Below are 25,086 nucleotides of genomic sequence, written 5' to 3'. Positions count from 1 at the left end.
TTTCAATCGTAGCATGGTTATAGTAATATAGGTTTATCTTGAGTAAAACACTTACCCTGAGCGGCCGGAATTTTATAGAGCTCCTTAGAGCTCTTAATGAGTCTTAACTCATTAGAAATAAATTTAATAAAAAAAATCGTTTATTTACAAACAAGATATATACAGTGGTATTACTAAAAGAACTAGCTTAAAACTAGCTTAAATCAAAAATACGCCCTTGAGGCATTGTACGATAAATATAATAATTTAAAATATCTGTTTGATCTAACCAATACAAAACACTAAAACTACTAAAAGTAACAAAAGATCACAGAAAGTTCAAAGGTGTATTCAACAATATCCAGCAACACAAACGGTCTAAAGAGATCTAATAGCAACACAATACAACACAATGTTGCCAACATTGTAAAGGAAGCAAATTCATTTTTCACAATCGCAGGTTATCGCAGCAAGTTTAGTAGTAATAAAAGCAGCATGCAGCCTGGATGCGATTTATGGGCCCTCGCCTGTATTGCACTTGCACCTTTATAAATTTGACGGAAGATGTAGTGAGTGCTGAGCAGCGAACTATGCAGTTGTTTAAGAAATTGGGTCGCTGGAGTGTCTGGTTCTGGATTTCATATCGCAGAAACAGCTATATAATATTGAAAAAAAATATACAGGTGGATAAAATCATTGAAACAATTTGTTTATGGAAATATCATTAAAACAATGATACCTACATATTTTAAAAGGGCATTAATTTTCGCCTGCCCTGTTTCTTGTTTTATAAATTATTTTTACTGATTATTATTATTTTTTAATTCAAATACTCTTTTTTGCCTCGTTTTAGGTATAATTTCAGAAACCTATTTGTCATTAACTGGTTCAAAGTTTCAAACTCCCTTATATACTCATTCTTAATCCGAACATTTCCAAGCGTGGCGTTCCTTAGTGTCAGAGGCCAAGATCCACTTCGGGTCGCTGCGCCACGGCAGTAAGTAAGTAATCCGATCATTTCTCGTCACTCCACACAACCATAGCAACATTCTCATTTCCGCTGCATGCACTTTTCTTACATCCGCCACTTTCGTCGCCCAGCATTCTGATCCATACATTACAACAGTGGCCCGTTTATAAAAATCTTGTAACTTGTAAAACAAGTGGAAGTCCCTTTCTAACAAGAGCTGTCAAAAAGTGACATCCGCTTGTTTTACAAGTTACAAGCTTTTGATAAACGGGCCACAGGTCTCACAATCGTCCTTTCCCCTTAAGTTTAATTTTCTTTTCTATATAATACTTTATAATCATGTTTGCAACTTATATGTGACAGTATTTGCGCAATATTACAATTTCTAACTCACTTTCCTAGCTTACAGAAAGTTAAAGTAGGCAAATAAACGTTTGCCTTATGGTTCCTGGCTATGCACTCAGCGCTCTTTATTTATTTAGCCAAGTACATAATTTTGTTATTACCAACCGCAGTGCCGGTTTGAATGCATTCAAACGTCTCATGCCAGGAGCCAATTCTATTTTAACAATTTGATACGATCTTGAGCCGCTGGGTGCCGTCAACGTGAGCCGCTGTATAAAGGTGACAGTCCATTTCCAATGACAGCAGCACTACCATTCATTTAAGGTGACAGTCCATTTCCAACTGTAAGGTGCATTAGTTACTGTGTGAAACGAAACGTATTGAGTGAGCGAGACAGTATGTTCGAAGATACTTTAGAAAGAAAGGGAAGAATGATTGATTGAATGAAAGAGATAGAAATAGGATTAGGTTAGAGTAAGTTGAGAAAGAAATATATTCATTATGGCCGAAAACGTTGTTTCAATTCTTACATGTCGCGCGGACAAATTGGGATATTTATTTAAATCTAAAGTTATAAATAACTAATCGCACTAAAGTTTATCTAAAATTCGAGTATACGTTTTATATTCAATAAAAACTGAAGGAAATACGTTATATTTCTAATAAACTAGGGAACATCGGCGTATAATTATACACAATGGACAGTACGCGAGAGGAGGATTTGGAGGAGTTCACGGTGAATCAGCTCAAGGCAGAGCTCAGGTCAAGGTATTTGCCCGTCACAGGGAACAAGGATGAATTGGTGGCACGTTTACACCAAGACAACATTACGAAACAGGAACATGGGATATTGGAGGAGTATAAGATGGAACGTACGAAGAGGTTATCACAAGAAGTCGAGCTTAAAAATCTCCAAATTCAGCTCGATCAGATAAAAAAGGATGACGGTAATAATGGTACTACACCAGGTACGTCCACATCAGATAATACTTTATTGCAAATTTTGCACACTCAATCTATGATTTTGCAACAGATTACTAGTCCGACACAACAAACATTGCAAGTCTATTCTACAACAGACACAAGTCAAGCAATTCCTTTATTTGGCGGTAACAGGTCAGAAAGTGCGACTGATTGGATAAAACAAGTAGAAAGAATTGCAAAGTTAGCAAATTGGTCAGACAATTTAACATTAGTAAACGCATCAATGAGGCTTAGGGGTCCTGCAAGTAATTGGCATAAGGCCATAGGTAAAAATTTAGGTAACTGGCATGAATGGAAAGCCAAATTGTGTGAGAGATTTTCCTTGAAGATGTCATTTGCTGAATTTATAACATTTCAGGCTAAGAGGACACTGCGGAACACAGAAACTATCACAGAATACATTTACAGTAAAAATGCTTTATTTGTTAAATCACCATGTACTATTCCAGAAGCAGACAAAGTGTCATTGATCCTGGAGGGCATCTGGGACTCTCGTTGGTCCATTCCGCTAGCATCCCATTGTTGTAAGGATGTGGATGGATTGCTGTCGCATGCTGCTGCTTTGGACAATATTAGAAAAATTATGCCAAGAGATAAGTTTAATAGAAGTGAAACCGTAAGTAACACCACTGAAAGCCAAAAATATAACAAGTTTATTCCTAAATTCAACCCACAATTTGACCGTAAAGAAGATCAATTTTGCTATAGGTGTAGAGCTAAAGGTCACGTGTCATACGATTGTAAAATGCCGTCTAAAACAGGCATAAATGCAGAAATCACAAATAATAAAGCCAATTACAATAAATTTGATCAAAAGTCCAATAAGCCCCAACCGTCAACAAGTTCATCACAAAAAGCTAATGCCAATGAAAATCAAATAAGTTGTATTCAAGAGGAAGGTCCCAATGTAACACTAATTCCTGTAACTATTAATGGATGCCTTAAATTAGATGCTTTGCCTGATTCAGGTTCAGTTATCACAATCATGGATAAGGATGCCTTGCCTCAAGACACTGAAGTCTACCCATGGACTAAAGGAGCCTACAAGGTTGCCGGAAATCAACTAACACCTATAGGATGGATGTCTGCTCGTATTGAGGTAGGAAACATTGATTATGTTATGCCCCAAGTTGCTATATGCCAAAACCTACCTGTCCCTATGATTATTGGGAAAGACTGGCAATTTGCTGTATACGCTCGCATAATACATGAACCTGATGGTAAAGTGTGCATAATAACGCCTACTCATACTGAATATTTTCCAGCTTTTACAAGAAAAGAAGCTTCAATTGCATGTTGTGTGTCAAACAATAACTCTGTGCATCAAGTGCTGCTAAATAACAAACAGAAAGTAATGGATTTAGTGTCTGAATATGAGGATATATTCAAAAAGGATGAAAATGATATAGGAAAATTTCCAGATTTTGAATTAGAAATAAAGCTGACCAGTGATAAGCCTGTTAGTTGTAAGCCTTACAGATTACCAGAACCTGAACGAGTTTTTTTGAAAGAGACTGTAGAAACATGGCTTCGACAAAAAATATGCAGATTGTCAAATTCACCATATGCCGCACCAATGTTTGTAGTGTCACAACCGTTCCATGACACCACACCTTACAGGCCAGTAGTTGATTATTCTAAAACCATAAACCCCATTACTGTTTTGGATACACAACCAATTGAGAGAATGGAAGACATCATTTCAACAATTTCCCAGTATATATATAAATTCAAGCTAGACATTTATCATGCTTATCATAATATATGCATCAGAGAAGAGGACATATTTAAAACAGCTGTTGTAACCCAAGACTACCATATAGAGTTTCTAAGAGTAATGTTTGGACTTGTCGGAGGGCCTTCTATAATGTCAAAGGTCATTAAGTCCACATATGGAAATTTATATGAAGAAGGAGTCCGAGCTTATTTTGATGATATTACAGGAGGCTCCAACACTATAGAAGAATTTATCAAATTATTAAGGAAAGTTTTTGAAGTAACTAGACAGAAAAACCTGAAGCTTAACAAAGAAAAATGTATTTTCATAGACACTGAAATACCATTATTTGGAAAGATAGTTGGCCATTTACAAGAGAAGACTGATCCTAAAAGAACAGCCGCAGTTGAGCAATACCAAACATTATCATCTATAAAAGAGGTACAATCATTTTTAGGATTTACAGGAACATTTCGTCGATTTATTAAAAACTATGCCGCTATAGCTCAACCACTAAATAATCTTCTGAAAAAAGACAAGTCACAGACAATTGAAGAAAAACAAAAGTCCAAAAATAAAACCATAAAACTTACTGAGGAACAACAAAACGCATTTTTGACGTTAAAAGAACTAGTTGTGACAGCACCAATTTTGACAAACTTTCAACAGAATGCTGAAACAATTGTGGAAACAGACAGTAGTTATCAAGGCCTCGGTGCATGCTTACTACAAATTCAAAATGGTGAAAGAAAAGTAATAGAGTATGCAAGTAGAAGTTTGACAGACGCGGAAACCAGGTACCACATTAACGAGTTAGAAGTAACAGCAGTACATTGGGCAATCGTGAACAAATTTCGAATTTATCTACTGGGCACAGAGTTTACACTGATAACTGACAGCTATTCAACAGCATATATCATAAATAAGGCTAAACTCAACAGAAAATTTGCAAGGTATGTCATAGATTTGGCACCATTCAATTTTACACCTGTCCATCGACCAGGAAAACAAAATGTAATCGCAGACCACTTATCGAGATATCCACTGAGCGAGGTATGTCTAACAGTTGTTAGTAGTAATATGGAAAAGCTAAAATTGACACAACAGAAAGATGCGTTCATTCAACAAATAAAGGCGAAATTGGCTAAAGATATAACAACACAGCATTTAAAACAAATAAATGATTCTTTTAAAATGTCTGAGGGCATATTACTCCATGTAAACAATGAAGAGCTTACAAATAAGGAAAAAATAGTTGTGCCACAAGCATTAAGATCTACAGTTTTGAAAATGGCACATGACGATAATGGGCATTTGGATTTCAGCACTACTATAAACAAAATCAAGAGTAAATACTGGTGGAGATCTCTACGACAAGATGTTAAGGCATATACAGCAGCATGCTTGACATGTGCAAGGACCAACCGACGGACCAAGTTAGCATATGGAAAAATGGGAGAACGACCTATCCCAAACACACCAATGCAAGTCATTTCATCTGACCACATAGTGGCATTACCACCAACAACATCTGGTAACACCTATATATTTGTCCATATAGATCATGCCACTAGATATGTGTTTGCTAAACCATCATGTACTTTGTCAGCACAAAGTGTGATGAACACAATAGAAGATGACATAATATATGTGTATGGACCTCCATTAACATACATATCTGACAGCGCACCCTGTTTTACCAGCCAGTTAACACAGAAGTTTTTTACAAAATATGGGATCGAACATGTACCAACTACTCCTTACACAGCTCAGAGTAATGGTCTTGTGGAAAGGGCAAATGCTGTGATAGTATCAACTCTGACTAAATTTGCATTGAATAATGCAAAAGAATGGGATAAACTGCTACCCAAGGCTATTTTATCTATAAATATATCGAAACAGAAAACTACTGGATACTCACCATTCTATTTAATGCATGGATACCATCCCAGAATTCCTCCTAATGAAATCCATATTGGAACACTAATAGAGGACAGTGACAGATGCCATCAATTAGATCTTTTAACAGAAGCAAGGAAATTGGCACTAGAACGAATAGAAAACATACACTTATATAACAAGAAGAAATATGATTTAAGACGACTAGAACATAATTTCAAGGAAGGCAGTTTTGTTGTGTATGAATGGTATAAACCAACAGACACCAAGCTCACGCCAAGGTTCAAAGGTCCATTTAAAATATTAAAGAAGATTGGCTCAGTATGCTACGAAATACAAGATATCAACAAGCCAAGCATCAAGAAAATTGTCCACACTCAATTTTTAAAACCTTTAGAGACACCACATAATCTAGATTTAATTTCAGATTTTTCAGCAGATGATGACAACCAGTACACTAATGATGAACAACCTGTAGATGGCAACCCCGATGATGACAGCCATGAATGCCATTATGATGCAACCCCGCAGGATGCCAGCTCTGATGAGTACCACAGTAGCGAGGAACTGCCACCCGAACACGACGACCATATCCAAGATGACACCACTAAAGACGACCATTCCAGTGACGTCAGCAGCACACGTCCGTTTGTAACATCCAGAGGCCGGCATACAAAGTTACCCCAAAAATACTAGGCTACTAAATGTAGGTAAATATAATTATTATAACACATAGTAGCAGTAGTGCTGTAATTTCATTTTCACCATAAGTTTGTAACAGATAACAATTAAAAATACAAAGCTTTTTTTTGTTTTCCCTAAGTAATTGTTATGTCAATAAAGTAAAAATCCATGTCCAAATTTTCGTTACATAGATTGCTAGTATATTATTTTATTTTTATTAACAAAATACAAGTAGTAATGTTATATCTGTTTAACAAAAGAAATCCAATTTTCAGTCATCTATAAGTTACTTTAAAAAGAAGTTCACCTTAATAAATGCAATAAATATATGTATGTAACTGCAAGTAAAAGCTATAATACCTAATGTTTTCCATAACGTCAAAATGTAAAGTTATCCATTTTATTATCTTACAGTACATTTCTGAATCATATGCCTGTCAATTTGATACATATTGATCTAGATACTTGCCACTATCAGAACCAGAAAAACTAGACAATGTTATTATTATTGAACACTATAGTAAATATATGTCAATATGTAGTTATGGATTGATAGATAGCATATTAATAATTTAATGTATTTGTCACTTAGCAAATGCCTCCTTATAGTAGTAAAATTCCATATTACAGTGTATATTACACATACATACTATATAATTTTGATAAAAAATAAATAATTAGATTTCACTACAAGACTTGGTAACATTATTAAACACTATAAAGTTGCAGTTGCTAAATTAGAAAATAAGTAGGTATAGGTAGTATTATCAGTAAGGTTCTTTTTTTATTCTCTCTCAAGAAAACAACAGTTTCTTACTAACACTTTTATTTCATGTAATTTCAGTAACAAGATTTTCATTAAGTTTAACACCCACTGAATTTAATTACTTTAAGAATAAATAAAAAATGTAAGTAATAATAAAACTAGAATAACTAAAACATATTTGCATGTACCTATTAAATAATTTAGATATACATAAATTAAGTACCTAACGCAGAGAACATGTAAGGTGTGTGAAATATACATGTGCAAAAAGTGTCTATTTGCACATATATATTTCAGAGGGCATGTAAGGTGCATTAGTTACTGTGTGAAACGAAACGTATTGAGTGAGCGAGACAGTATGTTCGAAGATACTTTAGAAAGAAAGGGAAGAATGATTGATTGAATGAAAGAGATAGAAATAGGATTAGGTTAGAGTAAGTTGAGAAAGAAATATATTCATTATGGCCGAAAACGTTGTTTCAATTCTTACACAACGACAGCTGCACTACTGTTCATTTTACTATGGAAATTTACAATGACAGCGACGCGTTCAGTACCGGTAGTGCAGCTGCGGTTAGAAATGGAATATTACCATTACTCTGGAAATTGACAATAACACCGACGCGTTCGTACTACTAGTGCAGCTGCGATTAGAAATGGAATGTTACCCTTACGCTAATTGTTCCTCACGCAATGCAATCAAGAGTCGTCTTATAACTTAGAAGACATTTCGCTAGCACTTATTGGTGCGTGCGAGATGCCTGATGACACGACTCTAGGTCGTCTCAAAACGAGATCAATCCTTGTCAAATTGATAAAACAGAATCAGTCGGTGTAAGTTTATCAAATCTAAAGATTAACGGAAAATATTAATGGATTCGAACGATACTATCGTGGTAGCAATGCAGTAACTACTGCTATTTAATGCAGGTATCACGGTATTGACATTTAAAATTATCCATCGACCGCTGAACGCGGCTTGCTGCAATGTTTTTCCAATCGGAATCTAACCTTTAAGATGAGTTAAAATGTAAATAATTGGCAGCCATTCAATGGCTCCGTTAGCAAAGTAGAAGGTACCCAAAATCTAACAATTATTCCACTCAAAATATACTCAGTACGAAAAAATAGCATAATAAATAAGCGCCTGCAGATAAAACCTACCCTCACATGATTTTATTCCTCAGCCATAACTATTTCCGTACTGTGTCATAATCTAGTATATTTTACTACTCGTAAACTACATCTCCACTTTAAATAGGTCGTATGTAAGCACCAATATAAAAGCTTTTATAACACTTCGCCCTAGGCATACTGATCTAGGGATGCAAGCGGGAGGATTTACGAGTGTGTCGTAGAATGGAAGTGTAATGTTATTGTAGCACTTGAGATGCAACCCTGGTTGGTGTCGCTTTATTAGGGCGCATGTTGAAACGTAATTAACATGTTTACGGAGACTTCGAAAGCGTAAAATACTAGAGTACGTTTGTAAATGCGGTATTTTTTATTAAATTTTATTAATTATCACAGAACATGACAAATAAAGCACATTTTTAAACCCGACCAAATTGTTTATTTTTTGTACTACAATGAAACCTGGAAAAGTGAGACTTCAAGGGACGAGCAGATTTGTCTCACTTAAAGAAGTATTCCACTTGCCCAGGCTCTCAGTTAGCCAGGTACAAATAAATATCTGTCTCATTTACAGAGGGTCCCATTAATAGAGGTGATAATAGAGGATATCTCAGTTATAGAGGTGGTTTCACTGTATTTGATTCAGTATTTGTTTTAAGTACACGTAGATGCTTTATTTCTTTTACTAAACTAACCATTCGGGTGATTTTAACTAACAATTCCTATACTTACACTGCCGTATTCGAACTTCAGGATATTCACAAGAGACGACACGCACTAGATCCATTCTAGATACGTTATAGTTTAGATATCAACTAGTTCTCTTTTGCAGCGCAATTCGGGCAACCAATGTCACTTTTACGTTAGATAGCGTAAGATATCTATTAGATGTGAATTAGATCACTAAGTTATATCCTGAGGAAATCGTTCAAGAGTATCTCCAGAATCGCGCAAATGTCAAATTTGACAGGTTAGATCTTAAACATATCGTTATCGTATCTTGGTCTAAAAGATATCTATTTCAAAATCCGAATCGGGCCCATAGTCTCTAAAACTGCAAATCATGTAAAATACATACAAGTGATACCTGTGTCTCTTCGTTAAAATGTGCCCAAAATTGTTTAACGAATTCTTTTGGAAAACGACGAGAGTTTTATAAACGGATAAAGTTCGGGCATTAATTTTACGCTACAATTACTCTAACGTCAAAACTTGTAAAAGATAGAAATAAATTATAATAAAAGGTTAGCCATTTTTTATTTAACACACAGCTATATGGTACTTGGCTGCTGTTTTTTTTATTATATAATGTGCTATATTTGATTAATGTTTTTGAACTAGTAAGCTTACGTAGGTAGTTAGGTTTGAAAGCTAAGTTTTTAGCTTTGAAACAATCTCAATGCATCTATTTAGGTTATACTAAGTCGTGGCTATTTGAAATAAAGCTTGAATAAAACTGAAACACTTCAACTTATACACTTGCAATGAATGTCAAGTATCCACTTAAAAGAAGAACATAAAAAGATGTAGTCTAAACTAAAACGACCACTAGAAGACGACCAAAACATAAAAAATCATTTTCATCGGACTGAGAGCATACGAATATGTTAAATTCATACGTTTTATTTTCACTACCTCTTGAGAGCAGCATATTCTAATAAAAATAAAACCGAATACTAGCACTTATGCAAGATGCCGCCGTTATGGAGATTATTGAGACTGCGCCGGGAGATACGGAGTAAGCCGGTAGCGTGTGGGTACTAGGGAAGCATGTGTTAGGAGAATAGGCTAAGACATCAGAGAGTAGTGAGACTGGAGAATGCAGAAAAAAACCGAGTGCGAATCGGACTCGCGCACGAAGGGTTTGTACCATTATGGTAACATCCCATTTCTAACCGCAGCTGCACTACCGGTACTGAACGCGTCGCTGCCATTGTCAATTTCCATAGTAAAATGAACAGTATTGCAGCTGTCGTTGGAAATGGACTGTCACCTTTACGCAAAAAACGGCAAAATAACCACGAGTGAGATGCACGCCATTCAGGACCAAGGTACGTTCCAGTTCAAAATCGTAACATACACCAGCAAATTTTCTTTACAACATGCCTAAAAGATTCGGTGAAGTACCTAAGTAAGATTATGTTTCTATTAGGTAATAATACATACTTTTATAGAAATAAATAAGTATAGAAGCAGTGGTGGCCGAGTGGATATGACGTCTGACTTTCAATCCGGAGGTCGCGGGTTCAAATCCTGGCTCGTACCAATGAGTTTTTCGGAACTTATGTATGAAATATCATTTGATATTTACCACTAGCTTTTCGGTGAAGGAAAACATCGTGAGGAAACCTGCATACATCTGCGAAGAAATTCATAGGTGTATGTGTAGTCCCCAATCCGCATTGGGCTAGCGTGGGGACTATAGCCCAAGCCCTCTCGCGCATGAGAGGAGGCCTGTGCTCAGCAGTGGGACGGAAATAGGCTGAAATGATGATGATGACATACTTTTAAAATTTTGATTTTTTAAACTTCCGATTAGGCAGCACAATCGACTCAAAACATTATCCCTTAACCCATCGAACGACCATCATACAACAAATTGATGCAAAGAAATTTGACCCATATTGATTCAAATTAGGTTAGTGTCACACGTGTGATAGGTACTAGGGTGCTCCACGGGTAAAAATCACTTATTTACTTCATTATTTAAATTAAACTTTGGCTGGTAACTACAACCAAAGTTCCAATGGGACATATCAATCAAATTATTTTTTTAACATATCCAGACGTATATCTCAAACTTTATCGACAAAAGAAGAGCTATGCTGTTGCTTAAAACTTCAATTGTCTAAACCAAACAATTTAAACGAAATATTAACTTATATCTATTTACAAAAACAACCGCTAAATTAGCTAGCATAATGCAAGGGCACGTATCTAAGGGTGTTGACACCGAAATACCATCGCATACATTTTAAGTTGATCCCGAAAAATCCTTCTTCATTTCAACAGAAGCTCAAGTCTGTTTTGTTGAATTCCGTTTTATCTGAATGGCTTTGCGGTTGTAGTCCAGAAAATTGCTGTATAATGCAGTGTATACTACGAGTATTTTTGATTTAGTTCAATAGCAAATTGCTTGTCGTAAATTTCTTCTCCTGTTCTCCTAGTACATGTATTACATGTAGGTCGTAGTAAAATTGATATTAGGTACCTACTCACTGTATTGTGATTATTTGAGCTATGCCGATATCAAATGTCAATTCGATTAATACAGTTAGTCATACTTAAAAACTAAACACACACAAGTTACTAACTAAACATTGCTGCCGCTCCTAGACGCTTCCGGTGCAAAAGTGCCCATAATACTCGCGGCATTGCCGCGCTGAATGGCTATGGATAGCCTTTGCACCAGAAACGACTCGGAGCGGGGGTCCTCCCCCTTCTGCCTAAGTCGACGGCCTATGTCGCGCACCATGTTTTTCGCGTCCGCCCCCCAGCAGCCCGCCGTTTCTACCGCGAAAGGGACAAAAATGTAACCTGCTCCCAGGGGGGCATACTTCTGCCGCTTCACTGCAGCCTGAGACTCGGCCGCCGCTCCAGCCGCGCGCACCGTGCGACTGATATGCGAGGCGGCGAAGGTGCTGACACACGTAGCGTCCCACACCAAGCACCGCCCTCTCTCCCACGGTACGAGCGTTAGCCCATCAGGCCTTTTGCCATCCGTGCGACTAAGGCCTGGAGGCTCGAGTACCGACGGAATGCCCGCCGACCTGAGAGCCCTCTGAACTATATCGTTGAGGGCATGGTGACGCGGGTGCCTGCCAGCACAACGCCGGCAACTCAGAGCGTGGTGGCCGTCGGCCCCCACCATGGTACCGCAAATGCATATATTTATGTGGTTCACATACCTTGCAGCCCAGGCGGAGAGCAACGGACACCCGCAATGAGTCACTATCCAGCAGGGTGCCTAATTGTGGTGTATTGAGCTTTTACCGACTAGGCGACAATATCAGTTTCAGTTATCAGCATGTTGACGCTTGTCGTAGCGTTGAGGTAGAAAATATTTGTGGAACAGCTAGTTTTCCTACACTTCAGTTTTTATTATAAGTATGTGTGCTTTTCACTTACTCGTTTTCAAATATATTTTAAAGTGACTACATACGTACCAGTAATTTGAGGGTTAACAAAAAGTTTTCCATGCCTTCAGACGACCGTGCTCCATAATGCAAAATTGACTTCAGCATATGTTAATCACATGTAAGTTTACTTAATTAAAATCCATGTTATTGAGCAAAAAATGCGCTTGATTACCCGTAATCATAAGTATATAATTTTATTTTATTTTCACAGAGTATATTGAAACTTACGTTAAATATTTACACGCTTACACAAAAACCTAAAAGTGGCAATTCCGGCTAGCTTCTAGCTTATTGTGGGCAAGTTCAGTATTCTCCCTAAAGCAATAAGCAAATAGCTTTAATAACATTAAGTAGCGCAGTGTAATCCCTTGTGAAAAATATTTTATTTTTCTTACTCTCCGACTCGACCACTCGTGACCATTACATTGTATATACCTAAGCAAGAAACCTAGAGCGGAATTAAGACTTTTAATGTCTGCTTTTGATTGGATGTTTTTATGAATCTCGTTTGCGCTTAACGTTTATTTTATCGAACCCAGGACATGGAGAGTAAAATCATAAACATTTCAATTTAATAATAGATGTTAAAATAAGATGTAAAATGCTACCAGCGTTATAAAAACCGGGCAAGTGCGAGTCGGACTCGCGCACGAAGGGTTCCGTACCATAATGCAAAAAAAAAACAAAAAAAAGCAAAAAGAAAACGGTCACCCATCCAAGTACTGACCCCTCCCGACGTTGCTTAACTTTGGTCAAAAATCACGTTTGTTGTATGGGAGCCCGATTTAAATCTTTATTTTATTCTGTTTTTAGTATTTGTTGTTATGGCGGCAACAGAAATACATCATCTGTGAAAAATTCACCAGAATCGACACAGTTTAGACGCTTCGGTGTAATTGTCGACACAAACGTAGCCACATATACAGTCAGCAGCAGAAGTTGCTAAGCGAGCGATGTGTTCAAAATGATCTTGACGCAAGTTTATTGTTAAGAGAATAAGAGCATGTCAAGGTAATTTTGAACACCTCATCCGCTTTGCAACTTCTACTTCTGACTGTAATTCTACTAACACACATTATAGATTGCTAAAATCAAAACTTATCCCATAATCAGCTAGGTAAAAATAGTTTGATTTGGAAGAACCTAGCTTTAAAGATAACTCACGTTAGACTGGGCCGTGTCCGGGCCGGACCTTCCGACGCATCGTTTTCTATGGAAAGCATCACGTGATCGCCTGCCATGTCATAGAAAACTAAGCCCCGGAAGCTCCGGCCCGGACACGGCCCGGTCTAACGTGAGTCATCCTTTAATGAGACAATATCACTATTGCCTTGTAGTAAATTATCCCCAAATGCGCCGTCTGTCTTGGATGAAACCGTGACGGCCATTAATAATTCTTACCAACAATACGGCGACGTTGATAAAAACATAGCGGTTATTAAGCGTAGCCATAGATAAACAAGTAAGCATAGAGTGCTTACTCCATACATCAAGCATGATTTATATATTTATTAACAATATATTTAATAGCACACCACGTAGGATAGAAATAAATGGAGAACATGTTGCATATGTCCATGAGTACATTTATTTGGGCCAATTAGTCTCCTTCCAGGAGCGCCAGGAAAAAGAGGTCGAAAGACGAATTGAAAACGCCTGGAGGAGCTATTGGTCCATGAAACACCTAATGAAAGGAAATCTTCCGATGTCACTCAAACGGAAGCTCATGGACATGTGCATACTCCCAGTTCTAACCTACGGTGCACAGACTTGGTCTTTGACTAAAGCTCAGAAGTCCAGACTCGGGGTTTGCCAACGAGCCATGGAGCGTAGCATATTAGGCGTTAAATTGGTGGATCGAGTCCGGAACACCACGCTACGCTCCAAGACCCAAATCGTCGATGTAGCTCGGAAGGCGGCCAAGCTAAAATGGGACTGGGCTGGTCACGTCTGCCGAATGCCGAATGAGTTGTGGGGCAAAATCACTTCAGAGTGGGAGCCCGAAAACTCAAATCGGGGACCTGGCAGACCCTGCCGGCGATGGCGGGATGAACTAAACTCCTTCTTAAAGGAGTGGCCAGACATAGCACTTGACAGGGATTTGTGGAGAGGTTGGGGGGAGGCCTTTGCCCAGCAGTGGGACACGACAGGCTCCAAATAATAATAAGTGGCTGGTAACAGCCACTGGGTAGAAAGCGGCGCACACCTCTCGACACCCCTGAGCCGCTCACACCGATGTTGCCCCTGGTCGTTTTCACGACGGCAGTTTCAGGGGCCCATCTAGTCAGCGGCAAGTCACCACCTGCCTCGATAACGTGTGTTAGCATTGTTATGGCAGGTGTCCGAACTCTTTACAATAGCCCAGTCTCATAGTCCACCCAAACTTCAATCCATAGACCGGTATACTATTCACTTTTGCTACAATAGTCCCAATGCCTGCTGAGACCGGTTCATGGGTGTCTATTGTTGCACCTGTGAACGGGTTCCAGCAGGCGTTCTACATGACATTAAAGCTCTCCAAGGGGCCTCTACGTGTTGGATCTGTGTCCCCACGCAAGCCTATCAAAAAACCGGGATTATAGGCCCGTGATATCCAAAAGGAGATACAAAATAATAATAATAACAATAATCGCAGGGCAGCTTGTGGCGAGCTGTTGGGGAGTAACGACCCCACGGACCCGAGTACTCCCGAGAGTCGGTCAGGGTCTCCGTCTCCGGCGTGTCTTCGTCGGTCGGAGTGGACCCCAAGGAGACCCGCAGGACTCTCAGCTCTGGCTTGCCTTAATTGGCCGTCCAGAGAGGAGTCGTTAGAGCTATATGCTCCAGGGGTGGAAGTGAAAGATGCATAAGACGCGAGTTGGCACAGTGGCTGTTAACAGCCACTGGGTAGAAAGCGGCGCACACCTCTCGACACCCCTGAGCCGCTCACACCGATGTTGCTCCTGGTCGTCTTTACGACGGCAGTTTCAGGGGCCCATCTAGTAAGCGGCGAGTCACCACCTGCCTCGATAACGTGTACTAACATTGTTATGGCAGGTGTCCGGACCTCTCAGCAATAGCCCAATCTTTTGACCAGCCAAAATTCATCACTATAACCAGCACTTTTCTCCACTATATTTACAATAGCCCCTACGCCTGTTGGGACCGATTGACGGGTATCTATTTGTACCCGTGAATGGGTTCTAGCAGGTGTATTACATAACAGCAAACTTCTCCAAAGGGCCTCTACGTGTTGGATCTGTATCCCCACGCACGCCTATCAAATGACCGGGATGTATATACCCGTGAGTTTTTAAGAGAGACAAATAATAATAACAATATATTTACACGGCATTACAGATAAGACCCGGACCCGGGTATGTCCTTAAACTACGTCCAAGACCACCGGTGGACGGCCAGCAGCGTCCTTCAAATTCGGTGTACTCGACTGCGATCGCCAACCCGCCTGCCAAGCGTGGCGATTATGGCATTCACCCCCCATAAGGGGGAGGCCTATGTTCAGCAGTGGACGTCTTATGGCTGAGATGATGATGATGATGATGAAACATTGCAAAGTACACCAGTATACAAACACATGAAATATATAAGGAGACATTAAACATAAATGCTGGACAACTCGCGGAACTTTAGACATTCACGGCACACAGTCGCCCATCTCCAAGCAAACAAGTCACATTTAGGTGCCGATGTCAGGAGCACATTGAGCAGCGTGATGTAACATTAGAATTAAGATTTTCTCAATAAATTATTCTTATTCTTATCAGTTTTGTTACTAAAACGCCTATTATTTTCGTAGTCGACGACGTAATTAACAGTATACTGCTACTCGACAATAGATGTCGTGACGAACGGAAAGTCTAATGCTCAAAAATGTTCAGATAATAATTATTATAAACGGATTAACCAGAACTCTAATTTGAACTCCTTAGGGCCACTTCCACCAATCACTCCTGGAGTTACCATGGTTACCAGTACAATTTGACACTTGGTTACCGGTTTAACCGGTTAACCCCGGGTTAGTGGGATGGTGCAAGGGCCACTTGCTGGTGCAAGTGGGATGGTTCCCACTAACCCTATTAGTTGTAAATTGTTAAGGAATAAACTTTTCAGAAACGACACACGTGACATCCTAGTGTCTAGTATCAGTACCAATAATTCCGGTACTTGATGCTAGATGCTGACTACGAAAATAATAGGCGTTTTGGTAATAACACTGATGTATGGAGTGAGCTCTCTATGCTTACTAATTTCTCTATGGCGTAGTGCAGAGCGAATTAATAGCAGTGTTTGTGGTCATAATAATAACATTCATTCATTTAAGGCATCGTGGGTCCATATTATAAATGTCTTACAAATTAATGTTATGCGGCATTACAGTGTAAATAAATGTATAGTAATTTGACTAATTGGTCAGTTGAGAGCTATCAAATATAGGACCGACAAAAATTAACAAATTTTATAATTACATTACAACATTAATTTACTTTATGGGAAATAATAGAGACCCTGGGGTTTTTTTTACTGTAAAAAATTACGCTAATTCGCGGGTTTTTTTAAACCGGTTCCGAGCTCTGTATATATATATGAGTATCCTTTTTAGTGCAGAGGTTAATCATAGAAGACAGTATATTTACGGCAATAAACTACGAAATATATTTTGTTTGAAAAAGTTACCTTTCCAAACAAATCTCACAGAAGATGTGATTGGCTAACGTGTCAAAAAATAAGGCATTTGTCGCTGTTTCCCTCACATTTAACGTGAAAGGATAGCATGCCTAAACACAACTTTCAGTCACAGAGCGTCAAGTCATTTGTAAGGGGAGCCCCACAATAGTTCTCTTCTGTATGACTGACTGCCTCGTCGCGAAAATGGTAGAAATTGTGTTATAGTTGGGTTCTGTCCTTTGTGCACACAATGAGGCCATTGTACTCCGGACAGATACTAATTTCAAATGTTTCTTTGTATATTCAACGCCTGAGGAAACAAAACTTATGAGGGGACGAAATAAATATTCCTTTTTTCGGTCGGATTTCCAACGCGCGTTTCGGCGAGATATATTGCCTTGTTCAATGTGTTTTATTTTTCTGGAAACTGTATTATGGCGGTTGTTTTTTATTGCAATCTTAACACATTCTTTGTTGGATGGAAATTAGAATTGATGTATGGGCATCTGCTTTTTGTTTGGGGAAGTTTGAAAATAAATTAGCTAAGCTGAGAAAAAACAGACTTCGTAATATGTTGGAATAGTAAATTATGGAGCATTAACTTCGTCATAATGTCTAGGGAATAGATAACAGTTTTTGATAAATCCTTTGGACCTGTTTTTAAGTTTTTTTTTTTATAGTTGATCGCAAACATCTGACTTTGTTCTTAATAAACATTACTTAGGTACTTAAACATGGATGTGTGTGCAGTTAACGCTTGAATTTCAATCGTACTTTTATTGGAGCGAGCGAGGCGCACAATGATAACACAAACAGACGTAATTTTGATGTAAAAATGTTAGTTTCGAATTGGCCTTTAGAGAACGTGCTTGAATTGTAACTATTATACCATTACTTATACGTTCACGAAAATATTGCTTAGTGATTTTGCTTATAATAGTTATAATTATTACCTTGGTACTTAGTGTGGAAATGATTCATGTTTAATTAGTATATTTACTTGCAAAGTATATAAATTGTTGAGTAACTGTCAAAAAGTATTTATTCATACTGAAAACTTCAGCAAAAATACATGTATACTTTTTGTATTAAAATTCTTTCATTATACCTTGAAAAGGCGTCGCGTTACAGGTTTTTATATTTATTGTTATTCGTCATAAAATGTTGCGTTTATCTTTTTATGTATAACAGCGAACAGGAACATTTTAAAAATGCCTTTATTATTTTACGTAGGGTACCATACGTACACCCTATCTTTATTTAACTGTATGGTTAATGACTTCCAAGCGTACGTTATCCGACAACGAAATGGCTCGACGGTTTAAGCCCACAAGCCCCTGAAAGAATCTACATAATGTATATTTTATATACCCGTCGTCAACCATAATATATTAGAGGGTTGTTTAAATAATAGTAATTCAGCCTATATACGTCCCATTGGCTGGGCACAGGCCTACTCTTGCGCGAGAAGGCTTGGGCTATAGTCCCCATGCTAGCCCAATGCGGATTGGGGACTTCACATACCTACACCTTTTTAATTAACCCTCCACATACGATCGAAAAGCTAGCGGCAAATATCAAAAGATATTCCGTACATAAATTCCGAGAAACTCATTGGTACGAGCCAGGATTTGAACCCGCGAGCTCCGAATAGAAAGTCAGACTCATATCCACTCGGCCACACCGCTTGTTAGAGAGTTAGAGGGTTGTTTAAAATAAATAAAATTAAATGTTCATAAAAACAGGGCAAGCGTAAAGAATGTGTGATTTTCGCAATTACGAAACAAAGAACGAATGAAAATAATAATAAATTGCTTCGTAAATCATGCACGGGACTGTCGGGACCGGGTGCGGGAAAAATGTTTGTCTTGTTGTCGAGTGAATAGCGAACACAATAATTCAACATGTATTGCTAATTGATTACAATTTCTGTACGGTTGTTGAAATATGTTTTGATTAATTATATGTTTGGATTCTTCTTCTTCTCTTTGCGAGAAGACGAGGCTTTGTCCTTTTCCCATTATTTAGGGGCGGCACTCCTAGTTTATATTTCGCCGGGCTTCACGGTCCTGGGTCGTCTCAGGTATGATTTGGGCTTCTTCCATATCCCTCTTCACTGTTGCCAGCCATGTCAGTCGGAGTCTTTCTCGTCGTGATTGTATGGGGAACATATCTAGCACCGTACGCGTCATGTGTTCGGATTCTCGGCGCTTGACGTGTCCAAACCATCGGAGTCGCCTTCGGTTAACCCTTTACCTACGGGTGTCAACCAGAGTTGCCAGTAAGGCAACACCGCTGCAGTACGGGTGTCAACTATAGTTGATCGAAGTAATGGTCATGTTCAACATTTTTTTTAAACAAATCGAGACCTTGTTGGCTTGGTAATAGCGGTCACATTATGCACTGTGATTAGTATAGATACAAAGAAAAAAATATCATAATATTTCGGTAGATGGCTCTGTCATAAACATAATTTTAAAATTACCGCTTTTTTGCTGGCAACTGGAGTTGACACCCGTACTACAGAGGTGCTAATAATTGAATTCAATATGGCGGACAATAGTGTTGTTTTCAAATTTCATCAACTTCTTGTCGATATGAGAGTACGGCGTGGGAGTGTTTGGAGTGTTATTTTTAGTGTTTTTTACCGTTTTTGGTTCATATATTGGAATTTAACATGTTATGAAATCATTATTAGGTACTATTGTACCTAATAATAATTTCACCACAATCCTAACTTGTTAAATTTCAGTTTAACATTTACTAGGTTATCGATATATCGACAAATGTGTCGATAGACGCACATCACTATTTTCCATAAGTGGCAAATTGTTTTCGTGCAACGTTTTTTGTGATTGATTTTTATGCATTAATTTCATAATTATCGTTATTTAAGTGTTTATTTGTGTTAAGTATATTATAAACTAATGTTTTTAAACGTAAACTTGTGAGATCCGCGAGTAGTAACTTAAAAATCTTCAATTTCTTAGTGACTGGTATATTGCTTGATAGCAGAAAAAATAGTGAATATTATTACTCCAAGTGATTATTTATTGATTAAGCACATTATACTTACTGTGTGTGTGAAGTTTTAAGTGTGTAGCTGTAATACATCAAAAGTTACAAGTAAGTGAAATAATGCCTAACCGCTGACTCTCGCCAAAACATGCCCGTATTGGGCGGTGCCGGAGCGATTAAATAGCCCGTAGGTAAAGGGTTAATTTTTCGGACAAAGGTCTGACTTCGGATTGTTTGCTTGGATTAATATTAGAAAGGTATAGAGTGTGTATGTGTTTGTTGTTTATATTTGACATTGGATTTCAAAATGTTCAGCAAAAAAGTACTTTTACTACATATTAATTACAAACTAATTTTACTACATATTTATATTTTTGTACACTGTAATATTACATTGAATGAATTTATTCCATAATCAATAATTAATATATATAGCGTCGCTGTCATTGTCAATTTCCATAGTAAAATGAACAGTAGTGCAGCTGTCGTTGGAAATGGACTGTCACCTTTAGTCTATTTTTATTGTTCGTCTAGGAAATAACTTATAGAAAACGAGGACTAGAAGAGGGCGGGAGGATAACGGAGGGATGACATTCCTTAGACGCTGGCCGGAAAAAGCACATCAACGGGAGTCGTGAAGATCAAGGAAGCCTTTGCCCAGCAGTGGGACATTTTAGCAAAGAAAATAAAAAAGATAACAAGGAATAAGAAATACCATTAAAATTGACAATAAAAAATCGCTTCGACCTTTCCTGTCGACACATAAAGAGATAATGGACCGAAACGTAACGATTCGATTTCAGTGCCGAATACTTAAAGGGCTATAATAATTTTAGTAGGCACGAGTTGGGAATGTGGGTCAGTTCAATTTTAGTAGGCACGAGTTGGGAATGTGGGTCAGTTCTTTATAAGGGTCGATTGTGCGGTATCCATAACTTTCAGATGTTTGTTTTACGATAGACAAAGTTCAAAAATTAATCCGTGAAAATTGAAAAATTTAAATTAAATTAAAGATTTTCTGTGCATTTTGATTTTAGTCGTAATCTTTTATTTATAATACGTTACGTTCTTGCAAATAAAAATTTTGAACTTTGAGGCGTATATCATTATTTTAACACACCAAATTACTGATTTGGTTCAAAATCCAACTTTACAGCAAATAAAGATTCCACTTAGTACATACAAAAAGAATAGATAGTATAGAGGGGTCCTGTCATAGTAAATGTTGTAGTCACTGTAAATTTACTGCCATCTATCGACACACGACTATAACTCAAAATGAACACGTATAAAATGATCAAAAAAATGTATATATGGATAAATGATTTTATTATTTTTATATAGTTTTGACCCAACTCGGAATACCCAACTGGCGTGAAGTGGCGCAGAATAGGGCAGAATGGCGCTCTCTTGTGTCAGAGGCCAAGATCCTCTTTGGGTCACTGAGCCAGTGATGTATGTATGTATATTCTTTTGACCCATGCTCATTCACTGATATCTAATATGTGTTAAAATTGTTAAATATGAAACGGTGTCGCCACGCCATCTAGCCAAACATATGCCAAAAGTGTGTGCGCCATCTATCCGAGAATTACTTTTTCTTGATTTCCGAGGCACGTTTTTGTCTTAGACTTTATTCATCTTATACGAAGTTACATAAATATGTCTTTGCTACAAACTATCCACAAAATTATTCTTCTTGTCAACATGTCTTATCATAGACATCCTTTTCTGATATTTCTGTCTCTTATTAAAAACAGTATCGAGTTACAAAGAAAAAACTTCAGCATTCTGACCATGCCATGTGTCACAAAGAGAGGCAAGTTTTGTTCGGCAAAGTTGTGTCTTTGCGTTCAAAAACTTCTTTCCCTTTGTTATAGTTTAGTTTCTTACATTTTTTTGCTGCTACGATACTTGGGACGAAAGTTGGCAGAAACCAGTTTCAAGGCTCCCCGGTAAGTAAATAAGAAACGATATTGAGATTTTATTAAACTTGCTCTCGTTAAAGTTTTATTAAGGTGGGATTAAGGTAGATTAAAATTGGAAAGTCGTTAATAAGTTTGATAAATTATTCAATATTTCGAGAAAATTTTAGACTGAAAATGTGTCTTTGGTATTATCAAAGACATATGTAACTTCGTATAATGAATAAAGTCTAAGAAAAAAACATGCCTCGGAAATCAAAAAAAAGTCATTCTCGCATAGATGGCGTACACACCTTTGGCCTATTCTCGGCTAGATGGCGTGACGACACCGTTTCATATTTAACAATTTTAACACATAGATATCAGTGAATGAACATGGGTCAAAATGATATAATAATAATAAAATCATTTATCATATATTTATGGCAGGGCAGCTTGTGGCGAGCTGTTGGGGAGTAACGACCCCACGGACCCGAGTGCTCCCGAGAGTCGGTCAGGGTCTCCGTCTCCGGCGTGTCTTCGTCGGTCGGAGTGGACCCCAAGGGGACCCGCAGGACTCTCAGCTCTGGCTTGCCTTAATTGGCCGTCCAGAGAGGAGTCGCTAAAGCTATATGCTCCAGGGGTGGAAGTGAAAGATGCATAAGACGCGAGTTGGCACAGTGGCTGGTAACAGCCACTGGGTAGAAAGCGGCGCACACCTCTCGACACCCCTGAGCCGCTCACACCGATGTTGCCCCTGGTCGTCTTCACGACGGCAGTTTCAGGGGCCCATCTAGTCGGCGGCAAGTCACCACCTGCCTCGATAACGTGTGTTAGCATTGTTATGGCAGGTGTCCGAATTCTTTACAATAGCCCAGTCTCATTGTCCACCCAAACTTCAATCCATAGACCGGTATACTATCCACTTTTGCTACAATAGTCCCAATGCCTGCTGAGACCGGTTCACGGGTGTCTATTGTTGCACCTGTGAACGGGTTCCAGCAGGCGTTCTACATGACATAAAAGCTCTCCAAGGGGCCTCTACGTGTTGGATCTGTGTCCCCACGCAAGCCTATCAAAAAACCGGGATTATAGGCCCGTGATATCCAAGGAGATACAAATCATTTATCCATATACATATATAAATTTTTTGATAATTGTATACGTGTTTATTTTGAGCTATAGTCGTGTGTCGATAGATGGCAGTAAATTTACAGTGACTACAACATTTACTATGACAGGACCCCTCTATACCATCTATTCTTTTTGGTATTATCAAACATAATTTAGACATAGATCACCAACCATTAGATAAAGCATTAAGAAGACTCGTCGGCGTCGCGGTCACTACATATTTGCTCTCTTATGTGAGCGCCGCTCAATATTTAATAGTAAAATTGCATCTATGTTCAGTAGTCTGTATTCATGTAAATTATTTTTTAGCCGCATAAATACGTAGACTGGATGCAATTCAGCTCGCGGTTCACAAGTAAAACAACTTAATAATGCAGAGTTTGTGAAAGATAGATGAACTTGGGCTTAAATGAAACTAAAAACCTACTAAAAGGCCAAGTTAATCAAAATCCTTCGCAATTGAGTCGTGTTCAGATATTTATGAGCGACTAGGCCGCTCCGATATATCTGATGGCGACTGTTACGACTGTACATAATAACTACGTACTTACTAAACACATTAATTTTATTCTGTAAATATATGTACTTGCATAGGTATTGACTTTCTTTTTAAATTTTTTTTGAATTTCTTGTAACATTTTGGTATCTGCATTGTTTAGGTATATACATAGTTTTAGTACTTATTCATGCTAGTCTGCCTTTTACACAATATGGTGAAAATATTGAAATAAATGAACTCAGCTTATTGTTTACTTAAAAATAAACCTTAATACACAAGACAGAGAACATCTAATCTAATGCCTACAAAGCATGCAGTGGCAGAACTATGCATGTTTTTATACATTACATATCTTTAGAACAAACTTAACTTTTCACCCAACCGAATCTAAAACTCTTAGTAAATTTCCGGCTTTCGTATGTGAGTTAATCCTAAGTCAAACGCAAAGTTACATTTGTAGGACTATGCAGTTCGTACAAAAGAATTTTCTCGGGGCTAAGTCTATTCCTCTGGTCATTACTCTTTGTAACTGTTACATAAAGGATGTTAGGTCTCAGTGTAACATTGTTTTAAAACGGGGCTAATCCTTGAGACTAGGTTTAGTATGTATAACGTTGGTTTAATTATCTTGGGTAGCTAAATCTAGACTTGTGTTTCCAGGGACTTAAGTTTAATCTATTATACTGTGTTTAAAATTGTAACAAAACCAGGTATAGGATAGCCTTTTATGGACACTATACAAATATTGACTCATATCATACGTACGACGATATAAAAAATCGGCCATGTGCGAGTCGGACTCGCGCACGAAGGGTTCCGAACCATAACACACACAACACACACAAAAAACAGTAATAATATCTATCACGTTTGTTGTGGGAGCCCCACTTAAATATTTATTTTAACTATTCTGTTTTTAGTATTTGTTATAGCGGCAACAGAAATACATCATCTGTGAAAGTTTCAACTGTCTAGCTGTCACAATTCATGAGATACAGCCTGGTGACAGACAGACGGACAGCGAAGTCTTAGTAATAGGGTCCCGTTTTTACCCTTTGGGGCTGTCCATGAATTACCTCATCGATTTTTGGCGATTTTTGACCCCTCGCCCCCCTAAAATCATCCAAAAATCATGCTTCGAATGACCATGTTTCTTCCTTCGTCATGCTACCATCATTTGATGTTCAGAATTACCCCTCCCCTAATTTTAAATGACGTAATTTATGAATAGCCCCTTTGGGTACGGAAC

General features: G+C 38.1%; 1 protein-coding gene across 1 annotated transcript in view; it reads right to left on the bottom strand.

Annotated features, from left to right (window-relative positions):
• The window catches only part of LOC134674526 (TWiK family of potassium channels protein 9-like), a 430,962-nt gene that overhangs the window by 14,891 nt on the left and 390,985 nt on the right, over window positions 1–25,086 (bottom strand). The gene's annotated exons all lie outside the window — the stretch shown is intronic.

The sequence above is a fragment of the Cydia fagiglandana genome, chromosome 20, assembly GCF_963556715.1.
Source record: "Cydia fagiglandana chromosome 20, ilCydFagi1.1, whole genome shotgun sequence".
In the NCBI taxonomy this organism is placed as follows: domain Eukaryota; kingdom Metazoa; phylum Arthropoda; class Insecta; order Lepidoptera; family Tortricidae; genus Cydia; species Cydia fagiglandana.
Note: the sequence above shows the minus strand (reverse complement) of the source record. Positions and strands in the feature narration are given on the sequence as shown.